The sequence below is a fragment of the Bactrocera oleae genome, chromosome 6 (genome assembly GCF_042242935.1).
Source record: "Bactrocera oleae isolate idBacOlea1 chromosome 6, idBacOlea1, whole genome shotgun sequence".
NCBI classification, from domain to species: domain Eukaryota; kingdom Metazoa; phylum Arthropoda; class Insecta; order Diptera; family Tephritidae; genus Bactrocera; species Bactrocera oleae.
The window spans coordinates 47,250,765-47,275,892 of NC_091540.1; the positions used below are offsets into that span (position 1 = coordinate 47,250,765).

Consider the following 25,128-nt stretch of genomic DNA (forward strand, 5'->3'; position numbering starts at 1 on the left):
GTATTACATTTCATTAGTCTTTAGTCTATTCTTGGCGTCTTACGTAAAGAATGATCGTTTGGAATCCAGAACCTTATAATGAAAACCGATTAATTTGAATGTCGGGCACCTATACCTTTTGTAAGTAATTTCGCCAAAAATTTTCCTCGGATTAGTTTTTTTCCTTCTTGATGTTCTCGAAAATGAAAAGTCACACTAGACTTAAGTCGGTTGTAGAAGGTTGCTTGATTATTCTTTAATATATTTTTTATCAAATCAGACAGAGTTTTCATATTATTTCCCGAGGTTGAGCTACCATTAAAACAAGCTTTGTTTCATAACTTTATTTTTTTATGTCTGGTCGGAAGTTGAACTCATGTGCTTCTGGTGGCTACTTATACAACCAACTAGACTCCCCTCTCTACAAGCCTGCTCGAAACTAATTTCTAAAGTAGTCTTACGCCGATATTACAACTAATACAACAATTCCTTAAATGAAGAGCTTTCAGAAAACAGATAACAGAGTTCAATGTGCCAAAAACATATCCACTTATACCACACCGTGTGATAAGCTCATCTAAACTGCTGTCGCGTCTTTGTTCATTAGAGAAAATCGTAGAGAATCCTTGTTATGCACTTGCATATGCATCGGTTCGCATGAACTCTTTCTTCTACCGGCACATCACCCTTTGATAGATTCCACCCCCTTTATTGTATTTGAACCGGCTTTCTAATTAATTGACAACAATCTGTTAGGCATATGCATTAGATGGTTTATAAAGATAGCCAGTTGCTAGGTGGTCTGAATATATTTACAAGCCTTACTATATGTTAACATGTATGCAAGTGTGCAAATATGTAATCACAAACAAATGTAAAGGTAAGTAAACATGCTGAATATTTAGTAAACTTAATTTAACCCTGTTTAGTTTGAACACAGTTGCCTTCTAAGGTGTGTCGATTGTCTTCACGCATGACTAAGCCATTACAAATTCTTGTGGTAGCAGAAACATAGATACACGAGAAGGTTGTGCTTCTTATTTAGCTATTCATATTAGCTTTGATTTATTTACTCAATATATTGGTTCATAAATATTTTTTGCAAATATTTTCATTAGAATTGTACGTTTGCTTTTATGATTGACTGTTGACTGCAGTTGATTGACAGCACGAGATTTCTTTGGAATATGTGGTATTTAGAGCAAAAATGTGCTGCAAATAAATGTGTACAGGGTGCAGCTGCTTCGGAAGAAGTGAAACATTGATAAGGCTTATTAATAGAAATAAATATGAATTCTAGCATATGAGTAAATATGTTGTCGTTAGCAAATATTTATTGGTTTATATTCGTAAATGCTGCTTAGTACTGGAAAATCAGCCGATTTTCGAAGATAGTTGGGTGTTGTGGATTTCCTCTCGTTTAGCTTAGTATAGAAAGATATGGTTGTTTTTTTGATAATTTTCAGAATACTATTTTACCTTATACTCTCGCAAGGTAAAGATATATATGTGATTTTCGAATATATTTTAGTTAAAAGTAACAAGTTTTTTGTTCCTTATTTGCAGTCATAGATAAGAAAATACACTTTTATATGAAAGATATCCATTCTGAATTTCATTAAGATTTCCTACTAATTATTGGATAGAAGTCAACCGGAAGATTTACAAACATTTTCTCCTCGAATTTCTATATCAGACCTCATAGGTTGACCGATATGTTCGGTGAAGAATCACTCAAATGCACTGGGGTCCAGATATTTGGTTATAGCCCGACTTAGACAATTTTTGGGGTTCAGATTAAATACCTTGAGGGCAATACTTGTGGAAAGTTTTATCCTGATATAATCACTGGAAGTGAACTGAATCAGCTGGAACTTAAAGTTGTGTTATATGAGAAGTACAATACATCTCTTAGCCCTCATATAGCTAATATATTATAAAGATTTTCGAACTTCCAGTTCCCCCCATATAACTGATATTCAGGATTTAAAAACGTCAGACTGACTTTAATCCATATATATGTTTACGTTTATATATATTATATATATAAAATTGCTTAGAAATAAGTTCTCAAGTATATCTGAACAATGTCAAAAAATAATGCCCTTCCATTTCGATCCCTCCAATGATTTCGGCATACTATTCGCTGTGGGGAAGCAAAAAATAGTAATAAAACTAAGTGAGGCTATGGCCTTCAAAATACGTTATTATGATACCAAATTTGATTGTAATCCATTCACCATTTCATCGACCAATGCAGTTAAACCTTTTCGCACTCATTTAAAACTTGAGTGGGAGAATTAAATCAAAGCAAATGTGAAACGACTTAATTTTGCCATAAATAATTACCTCATCATTGACGTGTGCTCATCTACAGTGAAATGCGCAAATTGCTACAGTAATATTATATTCATTGAATTCCAAACCAATTAGTGAGACTCTTACTCGTTGGCGTTAAGAAAATGCGCGATTTCTAAAGGGAATTCTTTTATTTGTTTCCACTCAATTACACACATATTTGTTTATTAATTGAATACAGAGCACGTCGAGTTGTTCAATCGATTGAATGATTCATTTGGAAAGGGTGCTGTGAGTATGTGTGTTCTGTTCTAAGATTGACGAGTTTGAAGACACATATATTTTACTCATAAAAATTAATAATGTCTTACTAATTGTAAGTACGCTTCGGGAGGTTTTATAGGTTAATCATTATTTGTAATTGTAATAAATATAATATAATGATCAGCTACTTTTGCTTTGATAATTTGTGACGAATATATAACCAATGTTGTTTTGGCAGAAATATGCAATGTTTGTTTATTAAAAACTTACTCCGTAATACTTTTTGCTGTTCGAGTAGTGTATATTAATGCCACGAAGTTTGTAATAGTTAAAAAAAAACGTCAAAGGCCCGAAATGTTCAGCATGACGAGCTGAGTCGATTTAGTTTCTGTCTGTCCGTCTGTCTGTACATACGCAAACTAGTTGAGATATCAATTTGAAATTTCACTCACGTTCTTTTGTCCCCAAGAAGCCGCTTATTTGTCGGAACGGATATGATATCGCTGATATCAGACCAATATAACATATAGCCGTCATAAAAATTGAATGATCGGAATGAAATGCTCGAAGTTTTTCGTTTGTCGAAATATCTTCAAAATTTTGGTTTAATGCTTTAGGCAATGGTGCAATTGCCGAAGAACTGTTCCGATCGGATCACTATAGTAAACTCGTATAGCTGCTATGCAAACTGAACGATCGGAATAAAGTGCTTGCTTGGAAAGCTTTTTCATTTGACGAGATATCTTCACCAAATGTGGAATATTGTCCAAAGCAACGGTGCAAATTTCGTAGAAATTGTTCAGATCGAGTCGCTATAGCATATAGCTGGCATACAAAGTGACCGACTGACAACTGTAAACGAAAACCTATAAAGTGTTATAACTGAGCTCCAAACTAAGATACAAAACTGTACTTTGGTACAAAGGATTGCAGCAGCATTTTTAGGATAAAACTTGCTTAAAACATGTTTTGGTTTCACCAACTAAATGGTTTAATGTGCATATCTTTCCAACCACTGAAGCCAAATCAACCAAACTTGCAGACAAGAATTCAAAATGTCTTCATACACTGTGAAAATGAACAAAATCAGATAATAACAAAACCGTTATATAGGGAGTGGACGTGTAATATATTACGATTTTGTTGAACACTACAAATAGTGTAATAATTCACTGAATAAAGGCGCCACAAGCATTAAATTTCAAAACCAAGATGGTACGACTGGGCTTTATAGGTTCGGGTGGGGTTGTGACACCGCTCATTTCCAGATGAAATTCTATACAACTTGTATGTCCGGAACTACTTAACCAATTACAACCAAGTTTGGTGCGTGTGGTTATGTAAACATTGCTATTATATACTGTGATTAGGCGAATTCGAATTAAAATCACGCCAACTTCCCACATAACAAGCTTTTAAATTCCAATTGATTCTTTTACCTTACAGTATACAAATCAAATATCAATGTAGTTTTTAGAATTTCCACAAATAGTGCTCTCAAAGTATTTCATCTTACGCTTAGGAATTGTTGAAATCGGCCTATGACTTTTCAAGGACTCAGACACCAAATATGTGAACCATAGTGCCTATGCAAATTTATTTCCATACATTGGCCATTCTGTGAGGTCTAGAATATATATCCGGGGAGAATATAGTTATTAAGACAGTATGCCCTTGTGCAAAAAATATGTAAAGTTGGCTTAATATATCCGTTAGCACCCATATACCTAATAGAAATATTTGTGAACTCGCGGTTGATTTTATAACTTTATAAACTATGACGCCTAAGTGCCATGATTGATGTTTACAACACTGAATTGACAATTAATATTCGATTTCCGCATATGCGTTATAAAATATAATTCTTCGCCATAAAAAGTTCGAAAACATTTTACAACTTAATTTTCAATGACCGTAAATAATTGTTTTTCGCAAATTTAAAGTGTCAAATGAATTTATTGCAGCAGCTTTTGATTATTGCCCATAATTGGTACATGAAATAATTGTCTGCTGCCTTTTCGATCGACAGCAACAACACAAACATGAAATTTTTAAGTTCCAGCACTTGCCAAACGCTGCTTATGTCTCAAGTATTTTCACTAATCACTTGACAGCTAAATTAATTCAATTCAATCAAGACATGCCACCGCCGCTGTCGCTGATGTGGCAAGCGCTTCAACAAAAATTTTATAATTCAGTTGTTTGCTTGCTCTTAACGCTTAATTGGCAGCGAAGCAGGCAAACGGGCATGAAAAAAAATAAATACAGCGAAAATGAGATATGTGTGGAAAAATGTGGCAACAACACGTTCGCGCGTACACAATTAAAAATTCGCGCGATTAAATCATTAAACGGTTGCCGGTGGACTGTATTTGTGTGTATTTCATATTTGTTTAAATTGCATTTATTATTATTATTTTTTTTTTAGCCGGCAGGTTGATTTTGATTAAGCAATTTCCAACGCCACAAGAGCGCAGTTTGCGCAAATCATAAAGAAATTGAATTGCTGAACAAATTTATTTTCGCAAATATTTATTATGAAAAAAAGCGTTTATTTGCCATAAACGAACGAAAGCACACACACATATATGTAGGTGTTTGTGTTGCTGAGTGAGTAAACACAAACGGCCAGTGACATCATGCATTCGATATGCTAATATTGTTGTTGCACTTGATTGTTGCCACAGTGATTCAGCGCAAGCGAACAAGTGTCAGCTGCGCTGCCGTTGCAATGCAATTGTGTATGTGTGTGCGCATGCGAGTCTATTGTAGACAAAAAAAATCTGCGCTTTTTGCCAACATTCTACGTTCACGCTTTTGTCTATTCTAATTTTGCGAAAGGCTGTGAAAAAATGTAGCAACTTCAACGCGCTAATCGCATTGGAAGTGCTGGAAATTGGCGCAAAGTGCAAATGCAATGCGTTCGTATACGCAATACCGCTGTAAATTTTTCAAAACATCATTGCTGTTGTTGTTGTATTTTGTTACCCTATTTTCTGTGCACAGTGCATGTCATTATGCACATCGGTATTTGACTGTGTGGCATTTTTTCGTGTGATTATTGTGCGATAACAACTTTGCCTGCACTTTGACGCTCATTTGAAAATGCATCAAAGCGCATTGGTTGCCTAGTTTAAAGTTAAACGCTTTTAAATAGATGCTTAAGTATTTTTTTGATATTTTAACGCGTTTAAAATTTTTGTTTTTTTTTACCAAAATTACGCTTTTTCATTGATGTCAATATGCTTCGCTGCAACATAGCAAACATTTGTTTGCTTTCGACCTTTTTCTCTACGAGCTTGCATATGTTAGAGATATATATTTACTTGCAGTGACCCCTTTGGAATTCAGTCCTCTGGCTAATAAATACATTGTTGTTTGATTATATAGTTTTGTACTCCATGGTATATAACTCTGGAGACCTGCATACAGCCTTGAATATCTATGCACATTGCCAGCGAGACTGAAAATTTAATTGTGTTTCTGTGTGAGCACGCCACTAGTATCATATCTAATACTTTGTTTCGTATCATCATCGTATCATTGCTCACATGGAAGTCAAAAATAGTCCACAAATTTGACTTTAATCATATCTATATATTGATCTCTTTTTTGACATATATTAATAATTAAACTATTTATAATAATTTTTTATTGATTAATAGCAAAGCTTTCCAAAAATTCTTTTATTTTCCAATATCTGATGTTTTCAAAGTAAGTAAAGAGTAGAGTATATTAATCAGTTTTTACAACATGCGCTCTCGTTCACCTGCATACTGAAAAAAAACTTGGCAACAATCTTTACTAACAAAATTTCCTACTGTGCTTATTGACTCTAGCTCGCATTTACGCATTCACATGAAGTCATTTGTTTATGTGTGTAAGTTTTGACATTTGAACCGTGCGTACATTTACGTGCGGCACTTAATTGCTCTTTTGCTCTTTACTCACTTTGTTGCTCCAGTTGTAGCATTATATTGTATGTGATACACTTTCAGATAGGTAGTATGTACATATATGTATTGGATGTTTGTATATACTTTGTATGCCGATCGCCACTTTAATCGTCGACTTTGTGCTAATCAATTGACACACTTGTTTGTGCATTTTTTGTTGGCCATTTATTTTAGTTTTTTCTTCGCTTTACTCATTTAAGCCTTTGCTCATTTGTTTTGCTTTTCGACTGTTCGCTTTGTTTTGCTCAATTTGCAAAGTAGCTCTTGAAAGCGGTTTAAAAATTGTAAGCTTAGAAATACTACAGTAATAGTTTGAATGGGAAACAGTTGATGATCATTTTGTTAAGGTTTGAAAGTATGTTTCGAAAAAATAGTTGTGATTGGAGCGATGAATAATTAATATAAAAGATTTGCCAAATTTAGAATCGGTTTTGGTTTAACCTAATATCCAAAATGCTGGATCTCACGAATCAATTGTCCGAATGCACTTGGGTATGTTGAAGGTTAGGTCTAACTGTAAAATATAGGGGTTCAGTTTTAGGAGCTCTCAAGGACTCATTTGTTTTGAATAGCATGTTTGAATGGTTTGAATATTTGTTTTACGATTATTTCTGTATTGTTTCTTTCAAGACGATGTTATCGCTGTGAAGAATATGCAGAAGCGCTTGAAATTTTTTGAGAGACAAAATCCCGCTTTGGGTGGACTCAGTTCGAATCAAATTTAAGTTCTATAAGTTTTCTAGGTTAATATGAACTCACTATGCCATATTTCGTAAGATTTATGGTATAATTTGCAGCTTTGAAATTATTCTCTGCTTCATTGTCCGAAATATATGTTATTCTCATAAACATTAATGGTTAATCAGGCAAATCAACGACTAAGCCAGATGCCAAGGTAATGCGCTGAATTTGGACAGCAACTCATTAGATATTATAGATTAAGATTTCTTGACCTATTAGCAATTCTAATGTAACTGGTAATTAAAAGAGTATTATTTGGATTTTCTAGCGGAAATAACTTTGATTTTGACAACAGTAAATCAGTAGATGAGGAATGGAAGGCTTAAGTTCTTTAACTCATTATTAAAGAAAACTTAACTTAGCTTAAAAATACATGGTGGTTTAGAGTTTGTCCAGAATAATCTTTATAGCATCGCTTATCTGTAGCTGTTCTCGATATTTCGAACAAACTATAGAAGCTGTTAAGCATACTATTCCCCCTGCATAAAAGCTTATGAGTTTCGGCTCTCTCTTTGTTGAAGAAATTTTTCTCTAAGCGTCAAAAGTTTAGCCTTCAGAATTTTCATGCATTACGTCTTTTATAAAGATTTTATTTTAATTAAAACAAATTTTTAATATCAATAAATAAATAATTTTTGTTTAATAACCAATTTCGTATTATCACACTTACACTAATTCCAATACATTACAGTATGTAAAAAAATATGAGTGATCTCAGATTATTCTTCTTTCTTATTTATAATATTGTAGTATACTCGTACATTATCAATTCAGTTCAATGATTCATAATACAATATATTCTAAGTATAATTGTTTATAAATAAATGTTATTTTTCTTTTGTCATACAATAAAGTATTCGAACATGTGTTATCAATTAATATACTCGTACTTTTAATAGAACATCAACGATTTTAAAAATTGCTCAAATTCGCAAGCAATTTATGAAAATATTAAAAAAGCTTTTTACTAGCTGTAGAATGTGGCCTTAACCCATTTTGTAAATAGCAACAGATTAGAATAAACAATTGATGATAGCGTTGTTTAATATAGTATGTATGATTGTACGTATATATTGAGATTAATTACAATAAAATGCCTGCAATGACTTAGACACAACAATCGAACATCTTGATCAGTGGTTGCATGTGTTACAGACATATGCACATATGTACGTTTGTTTTGATAGGCAAAAAAATATTATTTCTTAAACAAATGTCATGATCAATTGAATAACTGGCATTATATTACATACACATACATTGGCACTTATGTGTTTTATTGTAAGGTTCCAGTTGAGTAGAAGAAGTGAAATAACAACAAAGCACCAACAAAAACACTTTTTTACAGCAGCAATAAGCTGATTGTATTTTTATCGCCACCACAAACAAATTATTTAGTACTTAAATATACATACAAACATACATGTATAAAGGTAGAAGCACAGATACTAAAGCTTTGAGAAGCAGAGTTTGAAAAGTCGCTCACTTTAAGGTGAAGAACAAAAGGCAATGAAAGTAATCATTTTATTTGCTTATTTAATTATATTTTTATTTTGTATACATATACAATATATTTTGTATACGAAAATATGAATGATTAATGCTGCCGGCAACTTTAAGTCCACTTTTTATACAAAACATGGTATGACGTAATGTTGCTATGACTACAATGGCAACAACAATAAACAATGTTGTGTTTTAATATTATTGTCTGAAATAGCATAAGCAATAAAAGACAACAATAACAATATTTTCATATAGTACACAGTAGACAATATGCATGTTGGGCTTGTATGTTTGCATGTATTGGAAGTGGATTGGCGTGTATGTCTGACTGACAGCGCTTGGTTAGGTGAATATTCAAATTAGCATCGAAGGCCTGCTGCTGGTCGCGGTTGGCTGCTTGTCGTACAGCTGCAAAACTTGACCAACTGGCAGTTTTGTAGGCAGAGTTGCCATAGCGACGAATATAGCGTAGCATGCAAGAGTATAATGCCACATGTTGCTACAGAGTATAATAGTTTTGTTCACCTAACGGTTGTTTGCATCACTGCAAACTAATCGAGATATATAGATATTGAGTTATATATATATAAATGATCATGATGACGATACTTCAACTCGTATCGGATGTATGTCAGTCCATCCGTCGTGAATATTAAGATATCGTGATAAAATTTGGTACGCGTATTCTTTGGCGAAAAAAGGGGAGCACGATTTCGTAGATGGGAAGATTTACTACAATCACGACTACTTCTCATATAACAGAACTTTAAATTTTATCTAATTAAACAAATCAAGTACCAACTAATATATCGGTATAAAAATTTGCACCAATATTGCCTTTTATTTATGTCATCTAAGGTCATTTTCCAGATTGACCATAACTGTACACGCTAAAGTTTTATTAAAAATATCGGTCAATCTGTAAGATATGTTATGGAAATACGAAGCAAATCCTTTCCTGATAACAGTATGTCTGTAGATCAAAAATGAGTTGGATCGGGTCAATATATCTCTTAGCCTCCATGTAGCTAATATAAGGATTTTCGAACTTCACGTTGACCAATGTGATAGCTATTTTAATCAAATTGAGACAGCGTGTTTTTCTAATAACAGTGTATCTTTGTGCTTAAAATGGATAAAATCGGGCCAAAACTTGCCTAAACTGATATTCACGTTTTTGAAAGATCCTGTTGACTTCACTCTTTATACCTATATAATATTGTGGATGGTATGTGAGATACCTTAATGAAACTCAGAGGACTCTGTTAATAATATGTTGTAATGCTAAAAATAGACAAAATCGGGTCAGTATTACTTATCTTAGCAAAATTATCTGAAGGTATAATATTGGATATACTTTAGTTGATTGCCGAAAAAATGTGCAATTATATTATACTCGTACTACATATAATTTTCGTTATTATAACAAATCTTATTGTATTATTCATATAGCGCTGAATATGATTGGGTTTTGTCTAGAACTTGATCTTAATCTCATATCTAATTGCGATCTTCTAGAAATAAAGAATGATATTGTCAAAGGTTTACATGTTGAATGTTGGCAACTTAAAAAAAAATTAAAAATTTGAGTTTTTATACTTGGAGTTCTGTATATAAGAAATATTAATATTTCTCTCAAATTTATTAAAAGGAAGCATTTAGATTCAGTTAAGCTTTTTAAACGCATAAGTAGTTCGATCAGAGTATTGAGATAAATAAAAATTAGTTCATTCACTTTATAGAAAAATCTAACTGAAATGGATGACTATGCTATTTTCTTTAAGTTGAAAGAGCGTTATCTTCAAAAAAACTGTGAAGAAGAGTTTAAGTAGATGTTGTTCTTGAAGCAAAACGACATACAGACAGAGTCCACATATTTCTCCTAGCGTCAGTAAAGCGTTCAACTTTTTGATGAAAGGTCTACACTTGCCCCTTGTATGAATATGACCGACAGATCGCCACAAACAAAAAATCGAGAAAATTGTTGGGGCAAAGACTTTGAGATATACAATATTTATCTTCTCTTTAATTAAAGTTGGCAACACTATAATAATTTGTACACATGGAGATCTTTCAACATTTTCATGCGTTTGAAAAATTACTGAGTAATTTTTTTTATAGTAATATGAAAAATATACCAGAGTTTTAGAAATACTCGGTCTTATTGTCATATTATTTATTGCTGAATTTTAATTTTTATAAATTTTTATTTTTATTTTGCCGTTAGTCGCGTTTTCTAGAGCATCACCTTTTGTTGCCTGCCCCATATGTTAATATTTAAAGGTACACAAAATATCCATGCCCACAGCCAAGTTTATGGAATACATATGTACATAAGTGTTCATATGTACATAAGTGTATATATAGTATGTTAAGAGAAAAGGCATTGCGCTTGCGCTCACGCACTAATGAATCAGACTTTAAAAATACAGTATAAGTAGACGCTTAAACTGTTACTAGTAATAAACGCTTGCTCATGCAGTCGCTTGAACAACCACTCGACTCTACGAGTAGCATAACGATAGTTTGGTAACTGTTCTGCCTGATAATCAGCTGTACAGCACCAAAAGCGCAATTTGTTGCCTTTTAATTGAAAATTATTCCATCTTTTGCCTCCCAACCGCTCCCGCTGTTACGCTGCATTGTTTATGCACGCATTCATTCTGCCACAGTAGTGGGTGCTGCCACAACTTTTTGGCTTCCTATTGTTATTACGCTAACCGGCACACGAGTGTACACACTCTTTAATGCCGCCAAATAGGTGGCTTTATTTATCCAAATAGTGTTATTATTTTTGGAGTTCTTCCGCAATATTATCAGCAATCAAACATGTTGTTGTGGCATCTGTTTCCGCGCCCCATGCCACATGGTTTGGTAGTTAAGTACATATACATACTTCTTAAAACAAACTATGACGCTAGCTTCATAAGCGTCCATTAGCCGTCTAAAGCAGAAATAGAAAGGGTGCGTGTCGTAGAAATAAAGCTTATTAAAAGTAAAAATATTTTTTTTTCTGTATTATTCATTGTTAAGTGAAATTTTATTGCCACTGCTACTACTTTGTGTATGTGGCTGGCGTTTTCGGTTGCTTTTGCGTATCTGAAGTAGACAATTTATGGTTTGTGCGTATTTATGGCTACGCAAGTACTTATAGGTTAATTGCATGTGCGTATGTTTTGTTTGAGAAAGTGCCCCAAAATGAGTTGAATTGCGTTTGCTATTGGTCAAAAGACCATACAGAAATGATTGCTTCAATTAGAAATATGATAAAAATATTTTATACCGAAATAGTGGAATTTAAAATTTAAAAGAGTAACATAATATACTAATAGCAAATAATTTCTTTAGACTAAATTCCTTTTATTACCCACACAAGTTTGTATATTTAATGACTATACATATTATATTTTAAGTAATTAAAATACTATGGGTAAAGTTTGATATATACGAGAATGTATATATTTTCAATATTTTTTGATATCAATAACGACATTAATTTGAGGATATTTAGTTAGGTTTCTCCCTTGATCATATGAAACACCGGCCTTGGCCTTCACCTTTCTATTCTATATGGTTTTTATATATTCCTCAATCGATGTCACGCGGTAGGGCTGATATCTTACCAAATGCCATTTGTAGAAGCGGATAAAAACGGATTTGAAACATCTAAAAGCAAGAGAAGTGGTCAAGCGTGATCAAGGAAAAATTACACACTTATCGCTATCCAGGTCAACTGCAGAAATATAATAAAATGTCTATGCAGATGTGTGATAAGCTCAAGGCATTTTGTCTATGCAGGAGTTTTCTGACTACAAAGCTCGCAGCTTTTAACTTTTTTTTCTTTGAGATTTATTCATAGAACCTCACTAAACCAAACCCAATAGAAAGTATTTCACTATTAACTTTATAAGATATTGAAATAATTACAAAAAATTGAGTTTGCTTCATTTCAATCGTAGGCAATTAAAAAATCTTATATGTAAACAAAAAACGATTTCCTGAAACCATCATGCACGACTGTACTCCTATAGGAAATTTATAAGAATGTGTAAAATTATTACACTTCTTCCGCACAACTGCGTTCTTAATTAGTCAATAAACAAATATTACAATATTTAATTTATATATACGCACCTATGAATACAAGGAAGTCTGCATTCGGTTCGCCTTAAACAGAAATTTATTGATTGGGAATAATTTTATTTTAATTTTCACCCCACATTTCGAATTTCTTTCAACTCTCTCGTCATTCGTAACAGTACAAATTATGCATTTTATATATAATAATTTTTTTTTCAAATAAAGCCCGTAATTCGTTCCGCTCAATTATTTTGTGTTGGGTCTCCGCCCGAAATGTCTGTGATTTATTGCGTGCGGGTACGTCGAATTACGGTGATGCTTAACATCAAGTAGTTGCTGTTCTACTATGTACATTCGTTTTGTATATAAATATGGCATTCGTTGAAATATGAATGGAGCAGATACAAAAGCCACATTTTTACTGCAATATATGGTTGACCCAGTTGATGGGCAGTGACAACAAAAATTATTTTATTTACAAGCGTATGCAAATGTAGTCGCCTATTGATTTTGTATAGATAGTATACAAGTATGTCCTGTTCATGAAACATGCGCATACATATTGTAGTAAAAAGCAACGAACTTTTATGATTCATTCAAATAGTTGTGTATTATTGTAATATAGATGCACTACGCAGCAGTAGGCTTTCACATGATATACAGATTGGTTGTGAAAAAGCTGTTTGGAAAGTTAGTGTCGCACAAGTTAACAATTCAACAAAAACTAGATCGAGAACAAATGTCTCAGCATTATTTGTTGCGTTTTAAGCAGAATAAAACCGATTTCTTGCATCGTTTTATAACTATTAATGAGACTTGGAACTACTACCATGTTCCTAAATAGAAACAAGGAATCGAAGAACTATACCAGCTTATTAAACAAACTGACAGCACTTTATTGCAAACGTGTTCCAGGATGTCCTTTGACGCATGCGCAATTGTGTTGCTTTTCCTTTTTTGAGAGAGGCACTTTACGCCATAAAATCGTTTTAGTAAGCTCTTAGTTTTGCACCTTGCGTTTACTTATAATATATATGCTTTATTTGAAATCTTTAGTTCAGAAAAAAATGGGTTTCTTTTAATTTTTTAGCGGTATTAATCATAGCTCATACATTCACTGTGGTAAGACTGGTCTACAATGTCTAAAACATACTTTGAGGCATTGAATGTAGGGGTTAAAGCACTTTAATGAGGTATCCGCTTACACTTGTTTATCAATTACACTCGATAACTTTGTAGTTGCTTTTACATATATATTTTTTGACAGAAAGCTACGCGCTAGGATAGCGAGCAGAAAATTGTCGAAGCAAAGACAGATAATATCAGAAAACTTCAAAGAGAGTTAGATTGAGGCGGTAGATTCTTTTCAAAAGCGTTATGTGTTCTTATAGTGCAATGTCTTAATAAATTTTAGTTAATGTCTGAGATAATTATATTATATTAATATTAATTGGGAAAATCTGCTGCTTCATGCTAAAGTTGTTAAGCAATATAATATATTTTCGATCTACATTGACTTCTAGTGAGTCGGAGGTATTCGTCTATTTTTGTTCGATTCGATTCGATGTGTATGAACGTACAGAAAACTAAAATTAGTTAAATGATTTAAATTGTAAGAGTCTTTCAAAGTTCATTGAGCGTGAATATATAAAGGTACAGAAACTCAAAATTGAATTAGACAGCTTTTTTTATCCGTCGTTGCACAAGCAAATGTTACGAATGTTACAAAATAATCGATTGTGAAGTAAACAATGACTGATTGAAGGAGCTTTCAGAACTGTGATGTTAGGCAATTAAAAAAACAAGATTTTTGTTATTATTCATATATCATACAAGTATAACAATGAATTATTTGGTGTGAACTTCCCTATAAATTGTGTATTCAGAACAAACGTTTTCTATTACTTTCGGCCCGCTTAAGGATAGCCGCGGCTGTTAAAAATCAATTATTTATGGTAAATTGTTTGCCAAATTAACTATTTTCTAATAATTATTATTTTCAATGGCTGAATATCTGAATAATTTATGGGATAATTAAACCAAATATTAGAATAAACATATATTAATGAATAATGAAAATTATTTTATTACATTAGCCTTTTACAATCAAAGCTTCTTTGATTTAGAAACAAAACTATTAATAATAAATAAATTAGTAAAACAAGTTAAAAACATTAACTTCGGTTGCACCGAAGCTATAATACCCTTCACAGATACAAAGGTTCCTTACAAGATTTTGATTTCGATCTAATTTCGTGAAGATACCTCGGAAAATAGAAAAGTTTTCCATGCAAGCACTTTACTCCGATCGTTCAGTTAATATGTCAGTTATATGCTATATTGTTCCGACAAATGAGTAGCTTCTCAGCGAGGTAAGGACAGGTGCAAAATTTCAGATATATAGCTTAAAAACAGAGAGAATAGTTCGCGTATATACAGACGGACGGATATGGCTAAACCAACTCAGCTCATCATCTTAATCATTTATGTGTATACTTAATAGGGTCTCCGACGTTTCCTTCTGGGTGTTACAGACTTCGTGGCAAACTTAATATACTCTGTTCAGGGTATAATGATATATCCTTCTTTGTGAAAGCCTTGGCCATATGAGTTCTATGTAAAAAGTACTTATAGCTACAATTAAAGGTGATTACATAAACATACACTGTATGTACATATATACTTCATATAAGTACATACATATGTGCTACACAATTTTCATATTGTTTTCTTCGTAGCGCTTTAATAATTTATGTATTTATTCAAAACTCGTCTGGCAATTTGGTTTTCGTTTCAATGTCAAATTTCGCCCTATGCATTATAAATGAGCCACTATTAGTTCAATTCGAATTCATTAACATACCCATATGTTTCTTATTGTATATACATTCATATATATTAATATATGTATATAACATACTTTTGTGTATGTATTTTAATACTTTTGCTCTAAAGCACCAATTCTATTGAATTGTGAGTAGACTATCGGCAAAGTTGGGTAATCGTTGAGTTCGTCCATGTAGCAGCTGACCTTCTGAAAACTTATAATGTATAAATACACTTACATGTGTTTCGTTTTTTGGAACTTGTTATTACCAACAGAAAATAGAGATTTCAACAAAGAAAAAGCCTACAGAACTAGAAAAAGTAAAAATAAAATAGTTTTAGAATGTCTTCAGGAAGAATCAGATCTCTTATCTAAAATATCGTCACGTCAAAGTAGTAATGAAATCAAAAAAATTGACGACCTGTAGTCAAGTAGTGTAATACGATTGTTGTAAAACGTCAGCTCACTCAGCATAATTTATTTTGGAGAGAGAGAGTCAAACCTTAGAAATTATATGTTTTGTAATTTAACCTGACCTTCAACAACACGTGTGTACATTCTACTGCTGTTAAACAATTGGGTTGTAAGATGTGGCATTTTGAGATACGCAACTTTTGGTATTATAAAACAGTTGGATAAAATGAGTTTTCGTGCATTAATGAAACACTTTTTGGTGTTAAAAAATTTTCGGCTGATACCAAACTATTTCTGTTATGATAGGTAGCTATGTATAGGTTGCTTGAGTTGGATTGAATTGTATAGTAAATTTTTTACCCACAAGCATGTATGTATGTACATATATACATAGGGGCATATATGTACATACTCATGTCTGCCTTCACACGTTTATTCGCTTTTCAATTCCAATTTAATGTAATTAAACGAACTACTGTTGCTTTCCTTTCATTCTGAACGAAGCTTTGCCCACATTTCTGTCAGAGTGTTCTCATCTACATTCGCATTTTATCTCACTTCATTTATTTCTGAACAAAGTTATGTAAGCATGTATATAAGTTATTACATTTTACGTTATGTTAAAATAAAAAAAATATTTTTTAGCCGAAGCGGTCTTTATTTTATCAAGGTAAAACTTAAACTAATTACAAAAATTTCTTAAACTTAAAATTAAACCTAAGTCACATTACTGCTGTCCTCAAAGGTGTTGTTGACTCAGCATTTGCACAGATGCACGTGTGGTGTCATTTGGCAGTTACCCGTGGGATACTGCTTACAGTGCAAGTCTCACCTGAAGCTTTAGTTTTTGACAATAAAGCTTTGTGTGTCAATTCCAGCGTATGTGGTGTTAACTCCTCCCCCTTTAAAACATGCAGCGTCCTCGTTGGTAGGGAGAGATATGTGAGTTATTGAAGTGCTGGACCTTTCTACAGGTGTAGGTGGATTATCTTCTGAACTGTTCGCATTGACTTCAATATTATTTTAGTTTTTCTATTTAATATTATATTTTTTATCAGGATTATTATTACGATAATGAGTGATATTACTATTATCGTTGATCCTGTAAATAGGCTGACCTTGTATCTAGTCCTAATTTCCTTGATCTGTTGAATATTTGCTACATTGAGCTCTTTCAGATATTGTAATGAAAGTACTTCTTCAATGTTTCCTGTGGCATCTCTTGATTTTATTATTGCTGGTAATGGGTTTACAAATAATTTATTCTTGTTTGTAAAATTTTTGTTTTCCACTGTTACGCTTGCATTGTCATATTTAATCAAAAATGTTCCGTTTAGTTTGACGATTTCATTGTCAATTCTTAGGGTTCCCGTATAGTTATTGATTAACAATAGACCAGGTGAAATTTCTTCTATCGTTTCTATGTGGTGATTGTTTGTTATGGTGCAATTTGATGAATAACCTTTGAGCAGATTTGGTATGCAATTACTTTCTGTGACTTCCTCTAAATTATTTTGTTTACATAATATTAAATTATTTATATTCTGACAATATGATTTCATACCATATATTTTCTTATTACAAACAATAAAATCTTCATATCTTAGTTTAATTGTTTTTCCCTTAAGTTTTACAGGTTTTATTCTTATTGATCTACATAGTTCATTGTTTGTTAAAGGAAATTTTATAATATAAATAATTGTTGACAAATTCGATGCTATTTTGACATCGCTAAATTCAATAGCTTCTACTAAGTTTAAATATGGTATATTCTCTTTTTCAAATGTTTCTTTAATTACATTGATTTCTTCATTTGACAACATAAATGAGTTTACAATTCCGGCCTTGGCCCATTGGATAGAATAATCCAAATTAGTCAATTCGTCTTTTAAAAATTTTAATTTTCTTTCAATATTTTTTTCTAATTCTAATTTGAGGCTATCGCTCGATTTCATTTCGCTTAATATTACGTTTGAAATGTGTGTTAAGTTATTTATTCTATCTAACATAGATTTATTAATTATTATTTGTTGATTATTATTGATTAAAATATTATTTATTTTATCTCTTATTATTTCAAAATCTTCGTTATCTGGGGTTCCAGCCAACCATTTCCAGGCTGTCCCAATTGAATTTATAGCTCTTTTTATTTTTCTTGGTTTGAGTCGGGATAGTAAGGATCGGATAGATTCTTCTTCTTGGGATAGGAAAGGGTAATTACGGTTTTTCCGAGTTACATCATTTTCTATTATGGAATGTATTTTGTTGAGTTTCTCCTAAGGAAATGAAAATTTGGTTCTTAAAAGCGTTAATTGGTGCGTCGGTGTAAGGTATTAATGTTTGTGCGGAACTTTCATCGCTATGCTGTGTTGCTGTCATAGAATTTATTTGTTGTGGTGGTCTAGATAATGCGTCTGCTACCACATTTGTGCTACCAGGTTTGTATTTAATTTCGTAGTTATATTCTTCTAATATTGATTTCCATCTCTTTAATTTACTATTGGTATTCCTATTGCTAAGTGCATAAGTCAAGGGTTGATGGTCTGTGAAGATTTTTACACTGCTTGGACCATAAAGATAATTTTTAAAGGTTTTTAAAGCCCATACAATGGCTAAGAGTTCTTTTTCGTTTGTAGCATAGTTTTCTTCTGTCTTTGACAATGTCCTTGAGATAAATGTTATCGGTTTATTGTTTTGTTCAAGTACTGCTCCTATTGCGTAGTCTGAAGCGTCTGTAGTTAAATGAAATTCTTTTTCGAAGTCAGGATATTGTAGCATAACGTCAGCGGAAATTAGAGAGTTTTTTAATTTACTGAATGCATTAATGGCGTCTTGATTAAGAGTGATTTTAATTTTTGATGAACGATTTTTGGACATGCGTCCCTCCTCCCCTCTTAAAAGTATTGTTAAGGGTTTGGCAAGTTTTGCATAGTCTTTTATAAATCGGCGGTAATAACCGGAAAGTCCTAAGAATGATCTAAGCTCTTTTATGGTTTGTGGTGGTGGAAATTCTAAAATGGATTTCACTTTTGAAGGGTTTGTCTTTATTCCGTTTTGAGAAATAATGAAGCCTAGAAACTCTACTTCTGTTTTTAAGAATTCACATTTGTCAATTTGGATTTTCATATTAGCTTTTTCTAAAGTGTGGAAAATAATATTAATATTTTCTAAGTGTGATTTCTCATTTTGGCCGAAAATGATAATGTCGTCAATGTATACAAAGCATATTTTTCCGATATACTCTCTGAGTATGTCGTCTAATGCTCTTTGAAAAATTGATGGGGCGTTTTTTGAGCCAAAGGGTAATCTAGTAAATTCGTATTTACCATTATTAACTGAAAATGCTGTCTTTGCAACCTCAGATTCAACTAATGGAATCTGGTGAAAGCCACTTTTTAAGTCAAGAACTGTAAAGAATTTGTTTTTGCCTAATTGCGAAAGAACTTCGTTTATATCCGGGATAGGATAACGATCGGCTATCGTAATTGAATTTAATTTACGGTAATCAATTACCATTCTATATTTTTTTGTGCCAGATGCATCATTTTTTTTTCGGCACTATCCAGATTGGAGAATTGTACGGGGATCGAGAAGGTCGTATTATACCGTCATCGAGTAATTTGGCTATTTGTTTTTCCACTTCATCTTTGAGTGACATGGGATATGGGTAGTATCTCGAATATACTGGGTCTTGTGTGGTAGTTCTTATTTCGGCTTTTACTACGGTGGTGTATGTTAGCTTTTCCTCTGGTTCGGAAAAAAGTTTTGGGAATATATTGCATAAATTGCGAAGTTTTTCTGACTGTTCGGAAGTAAGGTGGTCTGTTCTAATTTCGATATTGTTGACTGATTTGGTTATTTGTTGTTTGATAGCAATTTTAATTTTGTTTTTTATTAGCATGTAGTCGTCTGATGTGTATATAACTGCGTTTAGCTGTTTTAGGCTATCGTTGCCAAGAATTGCATGAAAGGATTTAAGTGTGGGTAAGATAAAAAATTTGTGTTTTTCTTCCTTGATTCCGAAAAGGTTGAGTTCGGTGTGTTGTGATATTTCGATATTGCCGCCTACTGATTTTGCGAAAAAAATGTTTTCATTGGGTTTGGGGTTTTTTACTAATGAGGTTTGAATGTAATTCTTATTCGAACCGGTATCTATTAGAAATTTTAATATTTTTCCATCGCTCGTCCTACACTCGAAGTAAGGTAGCGATGAGGAGGTTAGTCTAAAAAATGAACATCTACGAAATCATTAAAATTATTTTCTGGGTTGTCCTGCTCTTTTCTCATATATTCGTTTTTATATTCGTCCCATGGTTGTATTTCCTCATATTGGGTGGTATCTTCTTCGTAGTTTTTACTATTTTCATTAGCATCTTGTGCAATATAGTTGATTCGTTGAAATTTGTTCGAGTAGTTGTTGCTTAATTGGTTAGATGGTGGTGATGGTCGTTTCCCTGCAATTCCGTTGAAGTTGGGTCTATTCATGTAATTAATATTTCTAGTTTGTTGGGATTCGTCTATTTCCATCGGAACTGATGGTTTCGGTTGCGTAGGTCTTGGCGGTGGATAATTAAATTGGTTAGGCCTTGGTAATTGTCTCGAAGGATAAGCAGACATGTTTTTGTATTGGGGATTGACAAAATTATTCTGATATTGAGGATAATGGGGGTTTTGGTATTGTATATTTCTGAATGCTGCTGGTTGTACTAAATTCTGTACGCGATGGATTGGTTGGGGAATGTATGCGAGATTCGGATAAAAAGGTTGCTTTTGATATTGTTGTTTCCTTAATGGAAGTGGGGGTGGTATTGGTTTTCGTGATATAGGTTGGTTGTTGAAAGCGTGCTGTGTTCGGAAATTTTGATTTTGTAATTTCATGCAAAACTGAAGTGCTTGAGGTAGGTCAGTTGGTTCTTTTATTCCTAATAATTTTGGAAGTTCACCATTTAAACCTCTCACAAAAGTGTCTAATGCTTTATCGCGATAAGTTTTAGTTAATATATTTAAAGATTCTTGACTTATGTCAAGACATGCAATTTTATTCAATATTAGGGAAAGGTGGGAAAATACTTCGTGATAAAATTCGTTAATAGATTTATTTCCTTGGAAAAGGGAAGACATTTGGTACTCCAACGTACTAATGTCTCTTTGGTCTGCGTAATGCGTATTAAGGCATTTCGAAATTGCTTCCCAATTGAGCGGAGTGTTATAAGACTCTAACGCTACATCGGCGTTCCCTGTTATTTTATTTCTTATGACATTCAAAATGCCAAAATAACGAGGTGTGCCTTTTTCGGATTCGTATAATCTCAAAATTCTCTCTACACTTTTCTTCCAAGATGCGAATTCTTTCGGATCGCCAGAAAAATCTCTTAAACACCTAACAACGTCTGGTACTCTGTCAAGTCCTGATAGGTTTCCTGCATATCTTGGGTCAATTGTTTGGTCTGTTACCGTTTCCCTTCTTGGTTGAATAATATTCTCAATGAGAGCTGGGGCGTCTGTTGAAATAACTTGAGCTACGATATTTCGTATGATGTTGGATAGTTCTGGGGTAACTTGAGGATTGGATGGTGGTGGTATACTGGTGTTTAGGACTGGAGGTCTAATTATGGATTCGGGATTACTCATTTTGAGGAATTAAATTAAGAATTAAATTAAAAATTTTATGGAAAATAAAGTTGAATATAATGGATATATATTATTATGTTTATTTTAGCAATCTCTGGAGGGTCCCGTTTAGGTGAATCGCAGAGTTGTTCTTTATTATAAAGCCGGAGGGTCCCCCTTAAAGGTGGTGAATCGCGACTTTTAGGATTTAGTATTTTATTGGCTGTACAAGCCTTTGTTTTATTTTATAATTTTGATTATCAATCTCTGGAGGGTCCCGTTTAGGTGAATCGCAGAGTTGTTTTTGTGTTATAAAGCCGGAGGGTCCCCCTTAAAGGTGGTGAATCGCGGCCTTGCTTTTATTTAATTATTGGCTGTACAAGCCTTTAGTGATTAATTAATTTTAAAAAAAATTTTTCCCAAATTGAATATTACTCCCTTTCGTTAATATTAATTGGTATATTTAACTTTACTTTTCTACAAATATATATTTTTATTTTATGTATATATCTTCTTTTGAAATGTTTCTCTGTATTTTTTTTCTTTTTTTTTTTTTTTTTTCGTTTTAAATTTGATATTTTCCGTTTTTATTAATTTTAATTTGAATATTTCACTTCTTCTTTTTTTCCCACTTTTACTTTTTAATCTCTATTACTATTTTGTTTTTCAAGAAACTTCTATAAACTTTATTTTCACGATATTTTCTTATTTCTTTCACTTAGTTGTATAACTGAATATGTTTTTTATGATATCTTAACTCTATGCTTACGTAATAATCCCACGCCGCATATTGAATTGTCCCGTTTGCTGGTCGCTACTAGAGTTCTTTATCACGCACTCTTCGTGGGTGCGGGTCTTCTTCCACCGAAGCTATCCCTTTTCTTGTTGCGGTGTCCAAATCCGTATCGTAATCCTTGTGGTGCTGCTTCAGGACCTTTTACGCTCTTATGAGGGTTTTATTTTGGATTCACGAACGCGATTGGCACGTTGGGCGCCAGTTATTACATTTTACGTTATGTTAAAATAAAAAAAATATTTTTTAGCCGAAGCGGTCTTTATTTTATCAAGGTAAAACTTAAACTAATTACAAAAATTTCTTAAACTTAAAATTAAACCTAAGTCACATTACTGCTGTCCTCAAAGGTGTTGTTGACTCAGCATTTGCACAGATGCACGTGTGGTGTCATTTGGCAGTTACCCGTGGGATACTGCTTACAGTGCAAGTCTCACCTGAAGCTTTAGTTTTTGACAATAAAGCTTTGTGTGTCAATTCCAGCGTATGTGGTGTTAACTTATATACTAATTTATAAGACTATTTGATGGCATTGGATTCTTACTTATTGCTTACGCTCAGCCTCCGCTATTTGAACATACAGATATGATCACAACTATATACAAATGTTACATATGTACATACGTTTGTACTCGCTTATATCTCGTTTATCTTACAAAGCATAGCATACACGCTTATACATACATACATATATGTATTGCCTGCTGATGTTGTGGGCGTATTTATCGCTTAGTTTCTTTCGTTGATGATGTGATTTCACATTCGTCCGTGCAAATATAGTTTGCTCTAACCATAAGTATGTACATATGTATGTGTGATTCTGTGTATCAAGAATCTCTTTCCATACAAACAGGCATTAAGGTATTAGGTGTTTTGTTATTGTAATTGTTATGTATGTATGTAGTTGTTCATTTATTATTGTCGCTCTATAATAGATATTATCACATCATTTATTATCATCGTAGTTGTTGTTGTTGTTGTTTGTATAGCTCATTACGCTTATTTGTGTCAGCTATTAATGATGACGTTATTGTTTTCGCTGCACAGTGCGCTATTGAATACACATGTCATTATTGCTGTTGATCTTTTACAAAAAGCATGTCGTAATTATGCTGATCACCGGTTCCATGCGCTTGATTTGCTGTTATGCACACATTTAAGGCACATTGTTTGTTTAACATCAACTTATTGGAAAATTAATGTTTTAAATTATTAAGTCGATTAATATTGTGAATGTTATTAAAATTATTTTCATGTTTATTCATCCTTTACTTTGTTAGATTAACGAAGCAACTAAACGGTCAATAATTTAGAGATTGAAGGAATTACATACATATATATATATATATATATCTAAAAGATTATTATGGAATTTTTATACCCTGAACAGGGTATATTAAGTGTGCCATAAAGTTTGTAACACCTAGGAGGAAACCTTATGAAATATATACATATATACATACATATAACTATGTATTGTACATATAAATGATTAGCCCGCAGAGTTGAGTCGGTTTAGCTATCTCCGCGTATTCGTCTGCCTGTATATTATATTTAAAATTTTGTACACGTCCTTTTCTTCCCAAGAGGCTGCTCCTATGTGGGATCGAGTCACTATAGCATATACCATTGCTGCCATACAAACTGATTTTGCATTGGGTATTTTTTCGAGATTAGGTTAGGATAGGTTAGGTCTAACAGAAATCGTTGTGAGTGCTAGAACGCAAATCGTCAAGGGTGTCCCTTCTGTCTAGCTCATCGGCTTTGCAGTTGCCAGAGATTGAAAAATCAAAATAAAAATAAAAATTAATACAAATAAAATTTTTAGAATACATTAGTTGTAACCCTGAATATAAGAGATAATGTTTACTAATTCTAAGATGTTTTATTTGATATTTTAAATTTATTTAGTACCAAGCTCAAAATAAAATTAATTATAAAAGCAACATATAAATCTAATGTGATCCTCTCCAAACGAACGAAGTGCTTGTAACAATATTTGACAAATGGTTTTATAGACAACTGGCAATATGATGACACACAGCGACACATACATATGTGATATTAGGCTCTAACACATTAATTTTGGTATTTGAAGTGCATTTAATCTCTCGATGACACGATGATATTAATAATAAATTTTATATTCTTTGAAATATTGGGTTAAGGTAAACCGCTCTAATAATAAACAATAAATTATAACAAACTTCAAGAACAGCAAACGCATCAAATTTCCACTTTCAGTTTCTCACACACACACCCATAAACGAATATATGTTTATATGCCTAAATTTATGCTTACATGCTTAATCCATGTCAGACACCACAAAATGCCATTATTAAATTAAACACAAGTGGCAAAAGTTTAGCAGACCACTTAAGCGCACAATGACACTTTCCTTTTGAACAGACGGCGTTTTAATATATAAATAAATAAAAGTATAAAAAAAGTAAGTTGCCACTACAAATATTTAAGCAAGCAGAAATTTCTTGGTTTTTTCACTCATTTCCTCTTTTGTCATTTACTTGCACATGTCTGCTTCTTGTTCGCTGAAGGTGCACATCAGCAACAACGTCGCAGTGTTTTTTCTTTTATATATAATTGAGTGCTGCAATACTTCTGCTGCGCAACTGCCAACACTGATACATATGTTAGTGGC

General features: G+C 32.8%; 1 protein-coding gene across 4 annotated transcripts in view; it reads left to right on the plus strand.

Moving 5' to 3' along the window:
• SP1173 (major facilitator superfamily domain-containing protein SP1173) overlaps positions 1 to 25,128 on the plus strand; it is a 66,831-nt gene that overhangs the window by 29,723 nt on the left and 11,980 nt on the right. The gene's annotated exons all lie outside the window — the stretch shown is intronic.